General features: G+C 42.5%; 1 protein-coding gene across 1 annotated transcript in view; it reads left to right on the top strand.

Moving 5' to 3' along the window:
- The first annotated feature begins 443 nt into the window (after window positions 1–443).
- SEMA4A (semaphorin 4A) overlaps window positions 444–19,868 on the top strand; it is a 124,450-nt gene continuing 105,025 nt past the window's right edge. Inside the window, exon 1 of the mRNA XM_078670290.1 lies at window positions 444–580. The gene's annotated coding sequence lies outside the window, so the exon portion shown is untranslated. The remainder of the gene's footprint in view (window positions 581–19,868) is intronic.

Raw genomic sequence — 19,868 nt, 5'->3', positions numbered from 1 at the left:
AGATTCAGGTAATCGGGCAAGAACACCAATCCACTTTCACTACCTGCACTTTAGAGAGTACATATTAGGTTGTGCCCTTAACATACTTCTGAAGCATTCTCCCAGTTTTAGTGGCACGCGCGTCAAGGGTGCACTCTCAACGCTAGAAATAAGTGACGTTTAGATAACAAACAGGCTGCCCCCTTGGGAAGGCATCCAAACCCTCTGCCACAAAGTGCTATTGCGTCACGCAGCAAAGGTGCGGGGCTTTTCCCGCTTCCGGCAAAAACCCTGGAATTTCACCTCTCCACCTGCCAGCGTGTGTTTTTGTGTTTTGAACCCTCCCTGTTGTTAATCACCACCACCAAAGGGCCTGCCTGTTGCAACATGCTGATTACTAGCTGGCCGTGGAGGTTCGGGCAGAAATTCTGGTTTCCTGTCACATGTGACTGGCGCGAGCTGTGGTGCGAGCCGTCAGTCCCTCTCAGGGTTGTAGGCAGCACGAAGCGCTGAGGACTAGCACGGAACCCACGGAAGACTCCTGGGAAGGGGCGATTGGTGCGGACTGTTGAAATTCGGAGCACCTGGGACACTCTGACAGGTAAGCTGGCTTCTTGTTCCTCGCTGGATATGGGGGTGCCGCCCACACTGGCGGCCCTTTGCCGCTGTCGCTGGGACACGCCGCTGGCCACTGGTTGGTTATTGCAAGATAATCAAACATGCTCATTCCGCGCGTCCGTGGGCGCCTCCTTTCATCCTCACAATGTCGCGTCAAACTTTCAACCCATGTCAAACATAATACTGATGAACTCCCGGAGAGGGTACAGTGTGTCCGTGATTGTTCAGTATCTTTGAGAACCGCCTGTCTTCGTCATTCTTACAAGGATTATTGGCTTGACAATATTCTGAATTTGAGGTCGAATCTTCGAAGTGAAAAGGTGTTTTCTAGAAATCATTATACAGATGGGCGTTAGACGTGGTCAGGCTTATCTGCGATTGTCAAACCCATCTGTGAGACATTTGTGTCTGACAAAATTACTTTTACCGTAACTTTGTAGCAGTTGCAAAAGTTGACGTTGTTCGCACTAATTGCTTGTAATCCTTTTAACGATTGTTTTTTACTTGATCAAAGTGCATACCTAGTGTTTCACCTGGGATGAGTTCTGATGTGAAAATCCCCCCCATGAAGGGCCGAACAGGGTCTGTGGTGTTTATAATGTGTCCATGCGACTGCTGTACCTTTGTGTAACTTTGTGGGTAACTTTCCATTTTTTAAGTTTTGCTTTTTGAATGTTGCTTTATTGAATTTATTTGGCAAGTCCTTTGGAGATCTGAAAGTATACGTTGCTGTTTTGTGCTTTGAGTGAGGCATGAATACCAGTGACATTCTCCAACAATTTAGGTTGCCCCTTTCACCATGCCAACATTGCCTCTGATGTATCCACCCTGGCTATGAAAACGTTTCACAGGAACGCCGTAAATTAAAACGCATGAAATTGGTGTCTGAGACGCATTTTGGTTCAGAATGCTGGACACCAAGATTGCAAAGATCACCTTTAAGCAGACAAGCATTGGCAATATCAACAGGTCTGGCACATTAATGCTCTGTCAAGCCAGGCATAAAAACCCATGTACGGTAATGGTTCCTTCCTGCCATCTGCGCTGCCACCAGAGAAAAGTGCCATTAAATATCTAGTTATCTAAGACACTTGAATAGCATTGTAATGGCACGTGTGTGTCCCTGGAAGGTCAATCTCAGGCAGCTGTATCAATATACAAAATTATCACGGCTCTGTGGAGGGCAAGCACTTTATTGTGGAAGTACACACCTTCTGCACAACCAAAACAAGTACTCCTGGCCCCCAGCATGTGGGTGGAGCCAATGCCCCTCTCATGGTGATTCTCACATAATTGTCTGGCAACAGCTGCACAATCTCAAGCTAGACCATAAAAAACTGAAAACATGTAAAAATGTAGATAACTAAACGAATACATTTAAGCTTATGATCCTTATGTTCGTCTGTGTTCGTGGATGCCTCTCTGTCAAGGGTGAACCTATCAATAGTGCAGAAGGTGCAGTGGCAGTGGGGCCTGCTGGGTCATACAGGCCTCTTTACCCCAACTAGTGACTAGTTTTACTGCCAACCAAGGAGATGGGGGCAAATCCATTACTTTCATTAAAGCATGTGGCACTTTTGTTATGCCACTGGCTCTGTTTACGTTAAGTGCGACACCTTCATAGAGCATTTTATGTTGACCCTACAGCCACTGCAGCATGTAAAATACTGCCTGCCAAAAACCCATAACTGCCTGTGGGTGTCATACATTACATGAGGCACGTGAATATGGTCATACGCATCACCGTGCACCCACGCGACTGGAGAACTGACCCCAGGATGTGTAACTTTGTCCCTGCACTAACAACCCTATAAGGAGAATACCCATTGTGGGATGGCCCTCTTCAAAATCAAAGGCATCAAACTGTTCAACATCAAAGGCAATGTGGCCAATGATCTTGGTAGAGTACATTTTCTTCTTACACAAGTTTGGAGTAAATCGTTAATGGTGCAACAGATAACAAAAAAAGTAGAACCTCAAAAATCCCCCTTCAGAGAAACCAGGAAATGAATCTCAGGCCACTGCCTCCGAAATTATATGGTACCATGGTGTGTTACTTCAGAAAATGACCTTGGGACCTCCGACCGCACCATTCTGTGCTGCCCAAGCACAGAAGAGACCTGTGTGCTCTTTTTCTGCTTCTTGGCGCATTCCTCAACTTGAAATATATCAGCGTTAATGCATGTTTTTTCTGACAACAGAGCTTAGAAACAGAGAGGCAATTACTGGCCTGTGTTACTGATCGAAGAAAACTGCATGGTGATATGGCCCAGGGGTGCAGTGTACAGGAAGCATGTTCATGCTGGTCTTAAAAGGAGCAAATCTTATTTTTGTATTATTGGTAAACATAGATACATTTCCAGTAAGACGCTTTTAAATCTCCAGTCATAAGCCTCCCAATATGGGAGCCCTGTGCTAATAAGCTAACCTTACACTTACAAGTGTAGTCTTTTCTCATGGCTGCACATTTCTTGGCAATCCACTCCTTGAACCCATGGTTTAAAGTGGGGTCAGAGTTCTAAACAACCCGACAAGTGACTAACTTGACCACTTCCCCTCCTGCCTTTCGTGGGTGCCACCGCTTCTCCATAGACGCCTCCACCTCAGTGCAGCAGCGGCTGCTCCTCAATGGCGGAGGAGCGTTGCCTCACTGGCTCAGAGCCAGCAGCTAAAAAATAAAACAATATTTTTATTATCGTTTTATTTTTCAGTTGCTGGCTGAGCCAGCGTGTTCAGGGAGGGGCGGGACCGAGCCATGGGAGGTAGGAGGAATGGAGTGGTATGCGCACTTCTTTGCTCATGTCTGTTTGGTCAGCCATCTTAGGCGGCCAAAAAGACATGCGCAGTTAGGTTTCTCCAACCCATCTCTATTGCACAGCCGGGTTGGAGAAACAGCACATAAAGACATGCGCAGTTAGGTTTCTGCAACCCATCTCTATTGCACAGCCGGGTTGGAGAAACAGCACATAAAGACATGCGCAGTTAGGTTTCTGCAACCCATCTCTATTGCACAGCCGGGTTGGAGAAACAGCACAAAAAGACATGCGCAGTTAGGTTTCTCCAACCCATCTCTATTGCACAGCCGGGTTGGAGAAACAGCACAGACTCCCATGCCTGAGTGAGCGTTACCAGTCCACTCAGGCCAATCCCCACGCTGCTCTCATGCTTTGTAATAGAATGAGAGCAGCACAGGGATTGCACAGCGAGTCTCTGATGCGGCCCCAGTGTCTGCTGGGATCAGGAAGCAGAGAAACACACAGTGCTCCCCCTCCCCCGCGCTCCCTCCACCCTCTCCACCACTTTTTGTCGGCCACTACTGCCTAAAAGTGCCTAAGGGGTTCAGTCAAAACCTAGAACGAGTCTTTTAAGGATTATCTTGAGGCTCAAAAACCTACATTAACAATGGCCAGCAGAAATGTTTTTCAAATCAACAAAATACTTTTTGTTTGAAATGGTCTGTTTGTAATTTTGTTTGCATTATTTACTTGCTCAGCATTACAAATACAAAGGCTGCACAAAGTTTACAATAACATCTGGGTTTTTAAATATGAAATTTTTTATTAATACCAGTAAAACCATAAAACAATTGTTCACTAGGATAACTAAATTCACATTAAAAATGTAAATAAAAGTTTAATCATAGATTGTCCTATTGATTGTACAAAACTGTACTGTGTAATCACATATTGTATTAATAGTTTACATTGGGAGAAGGGCATAGCATCTCGTACATTTGATCGAAGTGCTCATCCACTTGGAAAGTTTTCAAACCCATGGCTTTGGCCAAAGCTATCTTGCCGGGTTTAAGACTTTCCTTCAGTGTTGAAGACCAGATTTAGGGATGATGAGTGGACCGTAAGCCAGCGCAAGATGATACATCATCACCATAGATGTATTTGTCCAAGTGCCATCAGGAATTCTTATCTTTATTATTGAATTAACTTTTATATGATGAGTTGGTGTCTCCGGATGCTGCCTAGTTTTGTTGGCCTTGTAAGATTCCTGAACAATCCTTGACTTTTTCTAAAGATGAGGAAGGTTCCCTAAAAACTACTGTCCACCTCATTATCTGCAGTCGTTTCAAACTTGTATAAAGTCGGATCTAGCCTTAGTAAAATGTCATTAGCTATCCTATTTCTAATACGGTTTTATATTGAACCACGCCCCTTGAAACATCGACAAACACTCGCTCGCTGCAAAGAGCTCTGGGTGACCCCCCCTAGCACCAGTTGGCATTGGCCTGAAGAACTTCAGGGATTAAGCATGTCACTTAGTGCGGGTGAGGAGTTTGCATCCTTTTTTAATCAAAAAAAGGTTTTCCCAACAATTTTTCATAGGATTTACTAAATCAGGGGTACACAAGTGACTCCTTCAAGAAAAGAAGTACTTTTTGTTTATACAAAAGAGACAATGTCTTGTTAGTGAGTACACGGTTGCGGAGTAAGCCAGGATGGGGGAAGAGATTGCTTAGTGTGAATGGTGTAACTTAGATTCAGAATGTTCCGTCGCCTTGAAGCATTTGTGAGCTTGTGTGCGTGGTTGGAAGCGTGAGTAGTTGGGTCTGCGTGTGAAGTGTTGGTGTGTCGTGTGGGAGCCAGGGAGGTACTCTGATCTTGACATTTAACGTGATGGGACAGGCATGCGTGCATGCTTTGTGAGGCAGACCGAAGAGAAAAAATAGTGTGTAAATAGGAATGGGGTCAGAGGCGCGTGGGATGGGCAGAGTAGAGACACTTCTGTTCCCTGTAGTTCTTACTTCTGATCTCTCCAGCCCAAGTGCTCGGAAGTGAATGATTGGCAACATGGAAGTGCTTTATAAAACTCCTTGAATTAAAAAATCAATACATCTGCCACTTTCTCTGGCTTAGCATAATTTCTACCACATTCCTTGCATTAATACATACTGTAGAACACATTATGTACCAAAATTTGTATATTAATATTATTTCATATTTAAATTCATCTGTGTTAAGTTTGGGGTTAGTGGGTCGTTTTAGGGTTATGGCTAATAGTTAACATTGGTTAAATGTAGTCCGGGTTAGTGTAGAATCAAAGTTTTCGGGGTAAGTGGGGTTTCAATGTATACTGTAGGGGCGGGATCAAGTGAGGGTAGGTCGTAGTGATGGATTTCCAGAAGTGGGTACTCCAATATTAGGTGCAGGGGTCGTGGAAACGGCAATTCCGAGTGATGGCATAACAGTGATTGTATATAGAAGGAAAATGATCAAAGTAACAACATACACTCCATGGAAGTGACGTTGTTCTAAGGACTCTTTGGGGTTTTGGCCAGGATCACAAAACCTGAGTGAGAGGTGGAGCCAGGATTAGCTCTTAGATCTCAAGTGTTCGCTTTCAGTTTCTCTTTTCACTCTATAGTTTCCACCTAATCGTTCTCCAGAAATTATCAAATGAATTCTTTTCATTTTGCACTGACAAAACATAAAAGGTAAAATTTCATCAAGAAAAAAAGGAATTAGTACCGCACAACCGCAGTGATGTCAGCAATTGGGGCGATTGATATGGGGGGATACGCAACCATATAAGCCACTCCATGCAAAGTAATGTTTTGAACATTGCTATTATAGCTGATGCATGTTTATATCACCACCCCTGACAAGTCTATGAGATTGTACAATGTCTTGTCTTATAGTGTGTGTTGAATCCAAAATCAACAAACAGAGTACACAGAAAAAGAAAACAAGGAATTATAGATACCCTTTATTTTGTGTCTCCGAGAGTGCAAACAGCAACGGCCCGTACAGGTAAGAGCAGTGCGGGCCATTGTTGGGGGGGGGTTCGACAGACGATGACAGGGGAAAAGTCATTATTTATTTAATTTTCCCTCTACATCATCCGTCGAAATCCGCCCCACCCCTCTTACCTGCACGGTTGAGCGCAAACCTGGTGTCAATTGAGTATTCTGCACTACCCGCCTCCTACCAATCCTCTCCACACTCTCGCGGAAATGATGTACTAGAACATTGTACCTGAAACAACAAATTGGTAAAACACAGTAAGTAAGACAGAAGAAACAAAGAATCATACACAAAAAACCTCTGGGTTTTTTTGAGTATTGAGAGGGTTGTTAAATATGCCCCTGGCCGTAGCACATGTGATGATAAATACAAACAATATTTGTAGTGACGGATAATTCACAGCTTTAAGCATGCCGGGGTATGTGCATTTCATGATGTAAAGCATGGCCCCCTGTACTCTACCTCAAGGGTCTCTAATACGCTATTGTTTGGGTCTTGTTCTGAGATACCACCTTTTGTTTCTTGCTCTAATCCCTGACTATTATTCATTTGTTGAATTTGACTGCTATATTGTTGACGTCACATGGAAGTCAAGTTTATCAATTTGTTATTCTTCCCTGTTTGTACCTGGCTCGTATATGTGACTGTATTGTTTGTCTCATACTTATCTCTTAACCCCCCCTCCCCCTCCTGTAAAGCGCTCTGATACCCTCTTGGGTCATGTTCGCACTATATAAAACTTTATAAATAAATAAAAATTGTACTAAAACAGCTTCGTATCTCTTAAGTTGTATTCATTTTAGCGTTTTTCTTGTCCTGTGAAGTACAGGCTGTCAGACCAGGTCACATGCTAGTGCACACAAATCAGGAGACACCACGTAGCCCATTCAAGCAAGAAGGATTACGCCATACCTAAAGTTGGATGGCAAAATGTACTTCATCCTTCACTTGTGGGCTACCTATGCTGCGACCTTAGTTTTTCTTCTTATCCGGTTTGCTTTGGCCTACATCCTATGAGAGATGCGTCAGCCCACATCGTTCCGCGCCAGCTTTGTAATCTATGGAGGTATACTAATGTGTAAGTCAGATCGCAAATGAGATCCGCCCATTGGAATTCAATAATAATTCTTTATAGGCGCTGCAAATAACAGGTGTTACAGTTACCCAATTTACTGGAGTTTTCAATATACAGCACTTGAAAAGATGCAAGGATGAGTTGGCTTTGTTGGAATTCAGAATTGTGACCTGAAGAAATCAGCAGCTGTTACGGGCAAGGATTTAACTCCATGACCCATCTGACTATGGTGTAGGATTCAAATGATGGTACCCTGTAATGCCTCCGGGATGCTGAAATGGGTGCATCTTTCGGACAAAAATGTTGTGGACCACTGGGATGGATGGTTAGTGGCTTCATATCCTGCAGAAACTTGTTGAAGAATCTCATGAAGTGCTAACTAGGATGGAAATGGACTCAGTTAAGACTAAATTTGCCACATAAGAAAAAGGCAAAATTTCTGGAAGGAATGATGGTATAAATCTAACTTAAGTTGTACTTCTGTCCAAGGCATTCTTGGAATTTCATGTACTTACCTATTGGCCAAAGAAATATGGTGTCATATGATTTGACACAGGAATTTTGATGGATAACGTTTCTGACTCTGTTCGTCTTTTGGATTTATACTCTGGCCCGGTAACTTTAATGATCTAATCTCCGGCACATTCATTGTATGACCATAATCTCTGGCACAATAACTCCAATCTACTTGTTAAGAACCTTGCAACTACCCGGAATATCTTGCATTACCTAAGCTTAATATCAACATATTTTCATAGACCATACTTAATTAATCCAAACCCACCACAAACCTTTCACCAAAATCACTTGGGTTGTGAAAAGCCTTTTCCAAAGGGAGCTAGCTTGGTAAATGAGTCTGTCCTTTCCAAGGGATCTTAGATACACACAGAGGGCGGGTGGGACTTAGGAACTCTTGTTAAAGCATGCTTTACATATATATTAGATACTGGTTTGACAAAGGGTGCAGTCATTGATTCAATACTTCCAACATTTCCTACAGAATTCGAATGTCTCTGCTCTGCAACAGGACATACATTATTTTCCAAATAGTGGCACTTTGGGGAACACAGATGGGTAGAGTGGTGAAGGATAGGGCTTAGATGTTCTTTAAAACTTTCATGCCAACCCCAGGGCCTTACTTACATTCCTTTTCCCACGTAGCACTATGCAACAGCCTACAGACTACATGCATAATCCCCAAGATATCAGTATAACACAACATTAGGTGCCATTCTTCCCTCTTTCAGACTCTAGCTCTCTCTGTGTTCACTCGTAGCTCTTTGAGGTGACCCAAGCGCTATAGAAGCACAATTTGATAATTAGAAACAATGGATGCCCAGCGAAAGTAGTCCGCAACCGAGACAACAGTTCTTTGCTGGTATGAAGGTGTATAGCACAAAAGTACTCGGTTCTCTGTTGCAGACTACAAGAAACTTTTTTTTTTATTTCAAAGTATTTTATTCGTTTTTTATAAACAGATACATTAACATTTCTGCCGCTCGGTTAGCCCAACGTAGTTTGTATTGCAGTGATTACAGGTACTTTGAGATATATGTTTAGCTAATCCCCCCTACATTGACTTACTGGGAAAATAGGCAAAGGATGATCGAAAGAAAGAAGCAGGAAAAATAGGGGTGAAAGGAGGATACAAGAGAGGTTTTGTAGCAATGAATCTACTTGGGTTTATAGCCATGTTACGTGATATGGTTCCTATTAAATCTGAGAGTCTCAATTGAAGAGGCGGCTCTAAAAGTGAGATTGTGCAATGGGGCACAATTGCATCCCTCTGTGACACCTAGAAGAGCCTCCAGTCTATTCAAACATTTCTTAGCCGTGCTGGAAATTGTAATAGACGTCATAAGGGGCGGAGTCAAGAAGAGACTGAGGTTCTTATTTACAGTTTGGCAGATGGAGTACTCCATCACAAACGCGTTGCATATCCCGTCCCCTCTATTACGAGCGCTTTAAACTGAGTGGCTCTCGCGTCATGGCAGATTTTTTTAGCCATTGTAGGAGATAATTGGCACGTAAAATGCTTCATTTGGCTGCATTCTTTATTTCAAAATCTTTGTGGGCAGGAACTCCGATTCCCGAATCCACCTGCTGAAATTTAGAACACTTTCTTCACCTACTCTTTCACGAACAACAACTATTTTTATGCTCACCACTTTCAAAATTCACCAGCCACCACTTCAAAATATTTAACAAGTGAAAACGCCTGTCAGGGCAGAAAATGACGAACAGCTTGGTTTTAAAAATGTGAAAAAAGTGAGTAAAGATTCCTCATTTTCCCCTTGCTCTGTACTGGCTCCCAGCACTGGGACAAATGAAGCCACAGCAGACAGCATGAGTGTGGTCTCCCATGTATAGTGCAACAGGACACACTTAGGCCAATTACCAGCTCACTGAGCCACTTCCTGGAGCCTGTTTCTGAGTCGAGAGGAGCTACCCGAACGGTCCCAGATAGGTTCCCACACATAATAAACACTGTTTCTGAGTCAGTCAAACATTTTATAACCCAATGAGGGTGGGCACTCCACCAGATGTAGTGAGGAAATATGGGAAGCAGTGTCCCCACACAGAAAAAGATATTTCTTATACTGCAGGGGTGGTGGTGGGAAATTCTGCGGCGGGGCACAACATGTCTGCGTTCCATCAAATCACACCATGTTGCACTGTTCTCAGCAACACTTTGCAAGCATTCCAACAGAAAGTGGCCACAAAGAAAGGCTCTACCAGAGGTGAACTTGTTTATATTCAAATGAATGAACCCCTACCAAACTACAAATCGTGCTGGCAATGTGGAAACCAAACAATCCTGTTTGGACATAAGCATCTTGAGCACACCTCCATCCACTCCCAACAAACTTACATCACAGTTAATCATGAAGAAGAAACAATCAACTGACTCCACATTGTTTTCTGCACACTCCGAATCACAAACCGCACTAGAATCCAGTCTGAGATGGAATTCACAAAAGCAGGACGAGAAGGTACCCAAAGATACCATTGACAGCATGCCTGGCATTTAAATACATATACCGTAGAATAACATGTAGCCTTATAGCCCGCTGTAGCGGGTTATATCAGTCATTGTAGGCCCGCTCCAGAATAAAAGGCCAGAGCTGAAGGCAAGGGCCTTTAACAAGGGAGCGGACCTTTAATGGCCTGTAGATCCCACTACGGAGCGCTCTAAGGCTTTTAGAACGTTCTGCCCCTAGAGGACAGAATGTTCTAAATAGTAAAACAAAGACCTCAAGGAGCCTGAGAGTGTTAAAAGAAATCCCCTCGGGCTCCGTGAGGCCTTTGTTCACAGCAAAAGCTGTGAACGATACCATTAGATTGATGGCTATTGACTTCTACCGGCCATTAAAAGCCTGTAGCACTCCATTGTCTTCAATGGAGCGCTTAACATTCCAGTGTTCTAACAGGTGTTTGTCTCCAGAAACCTTGTAGGAGTGGTGTAGAGCCTGTCACATATCAAGCAAATACCAATACAAAAAGACATATCCATTTTCCATCAGGAGACTGGTTTAGTATGGTCAGCAAATCACACTGGCCTTAGTATGGGTTTGAAATTTGCATACAAGCTCCAGTGTTTAACTTGCAGTGCGTTTACTAAAAACGCAGACTACATATCAATCAAAGAGACTGTAATGGTTTTAAAAATAATTTTTAAAAACCACAAAAATAGTACACCTTACATTGTGATAACGTCTTCAATCCTCTCAAAAATGTGCCTGTGAGATCTGTTGTGGCTGCGTAGTTTGTATTACTTTTGATGGACCAACCAAACATTTCTTCGCCGCAGCCCCTCTAGCACTGAGCAGAAGTTTACGGTGTGTTTCTTGGCCAAATAAATCATCTGTACGATCCTTTCGCACCTCCCATCACTCAGGTGAAGATCGCGTGCTTGCCCTCCAACCATAAATTGAAAGGCCTTTCCACCCCTTGCCGCATTAGCATACAGTAGGTGTGGATGGTGTGTTTGTCGGCCAACACAAGGAGATGATGGACGGAGCTATGAAACTTTTCAGACACTCACCCCCAGTCACAGATCTGGGTTGAATCCATCTTCGTTCTTTAGCGCACTTCGCCACCCCAGTTAAGACCCAGCCATATGCAAATCAGTCTTGACCCTGTGCCTCATGGGAACAGTCCAGCCCGAACTGCCAAGCCCAGATCTCTGTACTGGGGTGAATGTATGACATTGTTCTGCATTCTATCCATCAATTGTAGTTATGTGTTTGTCTGCCACCCAAAAACATCTATAAGGCTTTTCCACCCTATGTATCGCTAGCATTAGAGCAAATGTGGAATGTGTGTTTGTTGGCCAACAAAAAACCTCAATAAGACTTTTTGGCTAAGAATGTGTGACATTTTTGTTACGCCAGTGAAACATTTTCAGAAAATCACCGTGTCTAACATTTTCACCATTTTGCATAACTTTAAATTTCACATGATTTTTGACTGGGGAAGATTGGTTTGAGTAGGAAATATAATATCTCACTGAGAGAAATGATTCCTCGGCAAAGACATTTTCTATCTGAAGTCGTCTCCTGCCTGTATCTCGCGTGGCTTTTCTGCACAAGGAAAGAAGTTACTTGAGATGCGGACGAAATACATTTCCCGTAAATTGCTTAATTTCGCTGATATTTTTTTGGGCAAATTGCACTCCTACTTTCCTCCCCATCCCATACAGCTTTCAGGAAGTGCTGAAGAGATGTTTTTTTAAGGCCAGCAATTTTTCTAATCTCTGTCCAACCCCAGATAAGATATTCGCGTTTCGCAAAGTATATGAATTAAGGCAATATCGTTCTTTACAAGATTTCAAGCCCGAGAACGAGTGTTTTGGTTTCACACCCACACACATTCCGAGGCTCTCTAGAAGTGATGACCCTGCTTTCAACTGCTTCTCAGTCAGCCGGCTGCCGCCTGTACACCCTGCATAACTTGGGGTTGGCTATTTTTAAAAGCACTTCCATTCCCACGCATCTGGAGGGCTCGCCAATGGAAAGCAGATTTGGGCTTAAAGGGATATTGCAGAACTAGGCTCGCAACACACACACACACAAACACACACACACACACACACACAAACACACACACACACACACACATACTCACACACACACAAACATACACAAACACATACACACTCAGACTCACATACACACGCACACACACATACACACACACACTTATACTCACACACAAACACATAAACAAACACACACACACTCATGCATGCACTCATACTCACACACACAGACATACACACACATACACACACACACACAAACACACACACACATATACAAACACACACACACTCATACTCGCACACACGCACTCATACTCACACACACACAAACACACACACACATACACAAACACACACACACACACAAACACACACAAACACACACACACACACAAACATACACAAACACATACGCACTTATACTCACATTCACACCCACCCACACATACACACACACACTTATACTCACACACACAAACACATAAACAAACACACACACTCATACACACACAAACATACACACACACACAAACATACACACATACACAAACACATACACACTTATACTCACATACACACCCACCCACACATACACACACACACTTATACTCACAAACACATAAACAAACACACACACTCATACACACACAAACATACACACATACACAAACACATACACACTCATACTCACATATACACGCACACACACACACTTATACTCACACACAAACACATAAACAAATACCCACACACTCATACTCACACACACACAAACATACACACACAAACACACACACACTCATACTCACACACACACAAACATACACACATACACAAACACATACACACTCATACTCACATATACACGCACACACTTATACTCACACACAAACACAAACAAACACACACACACTCATACTCACACACACACATGCATGCACGCACTCATACTCACACACACACGTACACACACATACACACACACAAACACACACACAAATACAAACACACACACACTCATACTCGCAAGCACACACGCACTCATACTCACACACACACAAACACACACTCACACACAAACACACTCACACTCATACTCATACACATTCACACTCATACTCTCTCACACACACACACACACTCTTATACTCATACACACACACACGCAAGATAGTCCGCCCAAGAATTTGTGGGATGTGGTAGTCTGTTGCAGACTGTGTTTACAGCAAATTTTTACACAACCCCTTGTGCAAACGATGCCAGTAAGCAAGTGACTCTGATTGCTACAACACGCTTCCAGGAAGCCCATATCTAGATGGGGCTTGCGTCAGGCAGTATGGTGTTTTTTTTCAGGATGCCCACATAAGATCAATTTAAAAGACAGTAAGAGACGTTGTGGGGTGCTTAGAGAAAGTGTGGGCACTCCATGGTACCAGTTAACCCCGCCAGTGCAATCTTATGTAATGAAATAAAAAAGATTTTCAGGGCACCTTCAATGATTAAGTCGATTTTGTTCTATATGTTACAATTTATCACATAATATTCAAGAACCAAGATACGTGTGTATCCAAGCCAGCACTTGTTTTGCAGCTACTCCGCTGCTTTGCAAAGCCTTAGCAAACATCATTCAAAATATCATAGTTTGATTGCCCTACCAGTCCTGTCATATTTGAAACATATTCTCTATTTTGATAAATCAAGTGTTTTGTCTAAGTGTTATATTTAAAAATACTTGCGTTAACTTTAAAGAAATTAGAATATGTCATCGATTGAGACCAATTAACAATTTTGATGAGATGGGATCAAGAGATGCTATTGATGGAAGTTAGAGTTTCTCATACAGTGCAAGAATCTGGTTTTCTCTTTTTTTGGTAGCTGAGCAACAGAATAGTTAGGATTAAATTAGAGCAGTGTGTTAAGTATTTATGCAGTACCAAAACAGAAATAAAGTCATAAAATCAAATAATAAAAAAAATTACAAACTGAATTCGAAAAACTGTAATAAACAAAATGATAAATATTGGATATGGGGAACCAGAGATACGAATGTTCAAAGTTGGATACACTAAGTGCTTTGGTCCCTGTGAAAAGACTGGCAGTTAAAATGTTTGACAGCGTTTCAGAATTCCACTTCAGAACCGTATGCTTAGTCACTCTTTTGAAGAAAAGTGTTGACATTTCTTCTAAGTCGCAACGCAGAGTTGGACTTTGCAATTTTTTTAGAAGAAAAATTCTTCTGAGCAGGAGGCCGCAGAAATTGTAGCCGCTTGTCGAACCGGAGGTGTAGGTACCTTGGAGGCGGGTGAAGCTGAAATTCAGTCCGATACTGTGGAACTTTTTTCAGCTGATCATGCTGTAGTTCTGAAGCTCTGGAAGAACGTTTTGGAAAGCATTCAAACTTTCTTCTGGTGCCTAGATAGGCACAGGAGTACACTTCTAAGGTATGAGGACCTCAAGGGAAGGCATTTGTGGAGTCTCAGGGTGTCAGGCTGAGGCCATCGGCAAAGTCCATTCCAAGTCCAGTTGCCACTGGTCAGACGGCCACTTCAGGAAAAGGTGTCTTGCAGCGTGTTGTGTCCCTTTAGCTGCACAGGTAGTCAGTCAACAGACCCTTGGAGTCCACTTCTATTGTCTTGGGTATAAGAACGATCAAGTCCATTCCTTCAAGAGTCAGATGAGGACAGTCTTCTTATCTTCAGCAGGTCCAGTAAGTGGTCTGAGGAAGTGTTTTGGGGTGCCACATTAATGCCTGGCACCTGCTAATGGATGAGGGTGACTCCTGGCTCTTCCCTAATCCAATGGGTTAAAAGTTCCCAGGGGCAGACCTACTAATTTTTGCAGCAGTTCCTGGTTGCTGTACTGCAAACAATCCCATAGTGCACCTCCTTTCCAAAAATCCGAGATGGGTGAACATATCTTCCCTTTTGCAGAGCTTGTATATCCACTCAGAAGTGTTGGCATCGTGAGTAGTTCCTCATCTATGGTCACTTTAAAACCCGGTCCTGGGGGCAGCTCTCCTCCCACTGGGTGAACGGTTTGGTGCCAACCTGACTATGGCGGGGGGGATGGTCTCCTCTAGGTGTCATTTGATATTTAGTGAAAGGGCAGGCCTTTTCGAAGTTAAAAAAAAGTTCCAGGGCCCACCCCAACTGGCCTTACTGCCAAGGGAGGAAAACACCTCCTCACTCCCGGGTACCTGTCTCTGATGTGGAGCAATTTTCACACTTCATACAGGCCAAGCATAAGCCAGGCAGATGCTGAAGAAATAATACAAATTAGCCTCCTGCAGCTTTGGGCATGGTAAAGGTAACTTTATAAAAGATACATTTCCAAAATATATTTAATAAAAATCTGACTTTACTTCAAGTTTATTTTTTAAATATTAAAATTAAGCCTTTGATTAGAAATATTAAGTGTTTGAATGGAGTCTGTAACTGGCACAGGTCAAAAGATATAGATTAAAGTTTATAATCTATCATTTGACTTTTTTAATGTGCTATTTACATGCTGACCAAAGACAATGTCATTTCGGGCCTAGTTTCTGTGTGAACATGCCATTTCTAATGTCACACATGTTCTGCTCTTAAATATTATGCACCCTACCTTGTAGGCAGCAAGGTGCGCCTAGGGGTGACTTCCTACATGTGAAAAGGGTGATTTTGACAAGTCTGGGCAACAAGCTTCCAGCTGCCCTTGTCATGCTGCACATGGCAGGACTGAAGCGTGTTTTACAGGCCCAGTCTGTCGATGGCACAATAGGAGCTGCAGTCAACAGGTGGCATTTAACTTGTAGGCCCTTAGCACATTTTCTATACCATAAACAAGGAACTTATTGGCAAATTAATTGCATCAATTAGGATTAAGCCAATTTACATGTTTAAAGGTCTAGCACAGGCACTTTACTCCTTTTTAGTAGGAGCAATGTGCACAGAGGTCTAAGAATAGCAGAAATACGGTCAGCAAGAGTTGACAAATTTGGATTGACTACGCAGAAAAGGTGGATTTCCTACAATAGGAATATGGAATAAGCCCTTAAATGTGCTCCAGCACCGTATGACACTATAATATCATAGGCAGAATATGGTCTGACAGATATTGTGTCTTAAATATCATTTGCATAAATAATGTTGTTTGAATTATTAATAGAAACTCTGCACCCTTTAGGTCAATATTTTTGTAAACTATATGTAGGACTCAAAATTTATGTTTAGTTTCTACATACAATATTCAGACCTAGGGCACCCTAACACGCTTTTAAAAAAAAATACAGAATCTAAATGTAACTCCTTTTTTGTCAGAGGATGCTTTGACATTTTGGCTCAACTACGGCTTTACCCATGTATAATACCCACTATCAATTATTAAGTTCCTCTTATTTGAGACAGTATAACCTTCTTTTAAAATGAGTAATTTTAGCCTTGAGTATCTTGTGAATGGCAAAGAATCAGAGATTACGATAGAGCCTTTCTTTAGCTAAGGAAATGGGTTCAGGCAAACTCATTTTTGGTCATTGGTCATTTTAAAATAGAGCCCTTTATCTTTGCTATTTCCGGTTATATAAATAGGAGGTAACTATAAATGACCCCGTTACTAAAATACATGTGCGGTGATAGCATAAAATCTTGGTTTATAATGAAAGCGTTTGCCCCCATGTGGGCCTTGTTTGTCCTTACTCGAAACATCAATGCCTGGATACGCTGGCGGGTGAACAAATCGTCTGATTGAGTGGTTGATTGATTCTGGTGCGTGGCCCATATTCACTGATGATGATGATGATGATGATGTTGATGATGATGACAGAATTGCCTCGCTATCAATTAACCCCTTCGGTGCTGATGACGGCTCCCGGTCGTCATCAGTTACGGTGGGCGTGTGCTGATGACGGCCGGGAGCCGTCATGACCACACCCGCGATCGGAATGTCCCGCACAGGCGGGGAATTCCGGCCGCAGCCAGGGGGTTAAACCCTGCATCTGGGCCATGAGCCAGCAGAGAGCACAAGTGGGAAGCTCTGACTAATGGTCGGGCAATCCATTTGCTCGATATGTGTGCTGACCACACACCGATCATGCAATTGATGATATTAATGATGTCATAGTTCAGTACCTCATAGGACAGTAGGCCCTCGCAGAACAACGGTAAATTCATAAATACAGAACTGACTAAATGCATCTTAATAGGCCATACTACCCTATCCGGGTGCCTTAGTGTTTGTTACCTTGCAATGTCTCTCTCTCATTGCCATCCCAAATGCTGACAATGTTAACGATGACATCATATTGCATCTTAAAAAGCATGGCTTGTGTGATTTGGTGTAAAATCTTTCAGAAGTTTTAGCGAAACTAAGGTTAAAAACTATTTGTATATCTGGATCGGAGAGATATAGGGGCAGGGATTGTCTGCTAGTGGATTAAATAGGAACAAGGTGAATTTAGGACTACACAGCCTTGGTATTCGTTGTGCTGACATTAAACTGACCAGCCGCAGTTTTCGGAGCAGGGGCCTGGGCAGCAGCAGTGCTTTGTAGACCATGGCGGCCATCTTAAATTGGATGCAGGTTCTTAAAAAGGAAAAATGTAACCATTAAAATGGATGTTTTAAACTGCAAGAGGAAACCTACACTCAGCTCCAGCGTGTTACCCTTCCGTATGTCTGGAGAGAGACAATTCTTTCCGGCACGCAAAAAACAGAGGAACATGCATACGAGTATGGCTAGAAGGTACGCTTTAGTGCAGATTTTCGATCAGTAAACATTTTGTTCGGTTTGAAAAACAGTCTGAAAGTGGTGGTAAGTACACTAAATGTGTCAGGTACCCTTAAATGCTAAGCTATGCTCCTCTATATTTCAGTAAATGTTTTGTATCCTTGCCTTGCAGTGAACTCGGAATACTATAAGGTTTTCACCTGTGTGTATAGCGTGCACGTGCTTCTGCCAACACTGGCTGACAGGAATGCAGCTGGAATGTGCAAAACTATGTACACAAGACAGGGTTCTTGGAGTGCTTTTAGAAAGCAAGCCTAAACAATGAGATTGAGTAGAAACAGGCTCATGTAGTGTAATTCCAGACATTCTTTTAGCTCTTAAGGACAATTTAGGCACTTCTGTGTTACTCTGCTACTTAATTATATAGCTTTATGTTTCTTTAAAGTTTGTTTTAAATACTGATTTAGGGATCACATTTGCCACCCTACCCTTCCCTGGTAGGGGACCGCCAAACATTTTAAAGATATCTTTCAATCAACACGGATCTCCTTGGCCAAAAGTGCAAATGCTGGTGTGGTGGATGCACTGTTGCCAAAACTGGACATGCCTCGTTCTGACAGCCTGGTCTGGAACCTTTTATTGCCCTGTAGAATATAACCCCCCAAAGCTGAGATTTATTTGTGGGTTTGTTATTTCTGCAGAACGAAAACAATGGCTGTGACACACAGGGAGTATTTTTAAAGTACTTAACTTTGTTTTTTTCTGTCCAGGTGAGCCATGCTTTTGGAGCTAGAAAACATAAAAGGGCAAGGGGCAGGGGTAATCCATAAAATGAAGGGTAACTTTAGGAACTATCCCCCAGATTCATCAAGAACACAATTTGCTATTCCTTAATAGCGAAAAATTCCGATTCGCTATTAAGGAATAGCAAAATGCTATGCATCAAGAAATCACTACAAAAATAGCGATTTCTAATAATTCCTTAATTGCGACTCGCAAATTGCGAGTCGCAATTAAGGAATATCTCCCCATTCATTCCTATGGGCCTAGAGGCCCATAGGAATGAATGAGAAGACAATCTCAATTTGCTAATCGCAATTAGAGATTCGCAAATTGAGATTGCGATTTCAAGGGTGAAGGAGTGTCCAAAGGACACCCTGTTGCACCCCTGAAATTGATGTGTGCACATATGTTGCGCACACACATGCCCTTAGGGCATGTGTGTGCACAACATGAAACTTTGAAAAATGCACTTTAGTGCATTTTTCAAAGTTTTTGCAAATTACCACGAAGATGTACTTCATGGTAATTTGCGTGCCCTAAAAGCAAATTCACTATTTTTTTCACTTTAATGCATTGCATTTAAGGAATCTCAATTTGAGATTCCTTAAATGCAAAGAATCGCAATTTAGTGATTTCTTGATTAGCGATTTTTGCATTTGGGATGATGCATCCCAAATGCAAAAATACCGCTCGCAAAGGGCCAGATTCTCAGAATCTGGCCCTTTGCGAGCGGATTTAAGCTTGATGAATCTGGTCCTATTTCTTTGTGGAATGGATTATCAATGTATGAACCTTATTGTACCAAGCGTATCAGAATAAAAAGTGCCATCCTTTGAAATAATACAACAGGACATGCAAGAGTGCAACAGTAGTATTTTTATTTTATTGCCTTTCCTCAACCTTCCTTATG

The sequence above is a fragment of the Lissotriton helveticus genome, chromosome 12, assembly GCF_964261635.1.
Source record: "Lissotriton helveticus chromosome 12, aLisHel1.1, whole genome shotgun sequence".
Lineage (NCBI taxonomy): Eukaryota > Metazoa > Chordata > Amphibia > Caudata > Salamandridae > Lissotriton > Lissotriton helveticus.
Note: the sequence above shows the minus strand (reverse complement) of the source record. Positions and strands in the feature narration are given on the sequence as shown.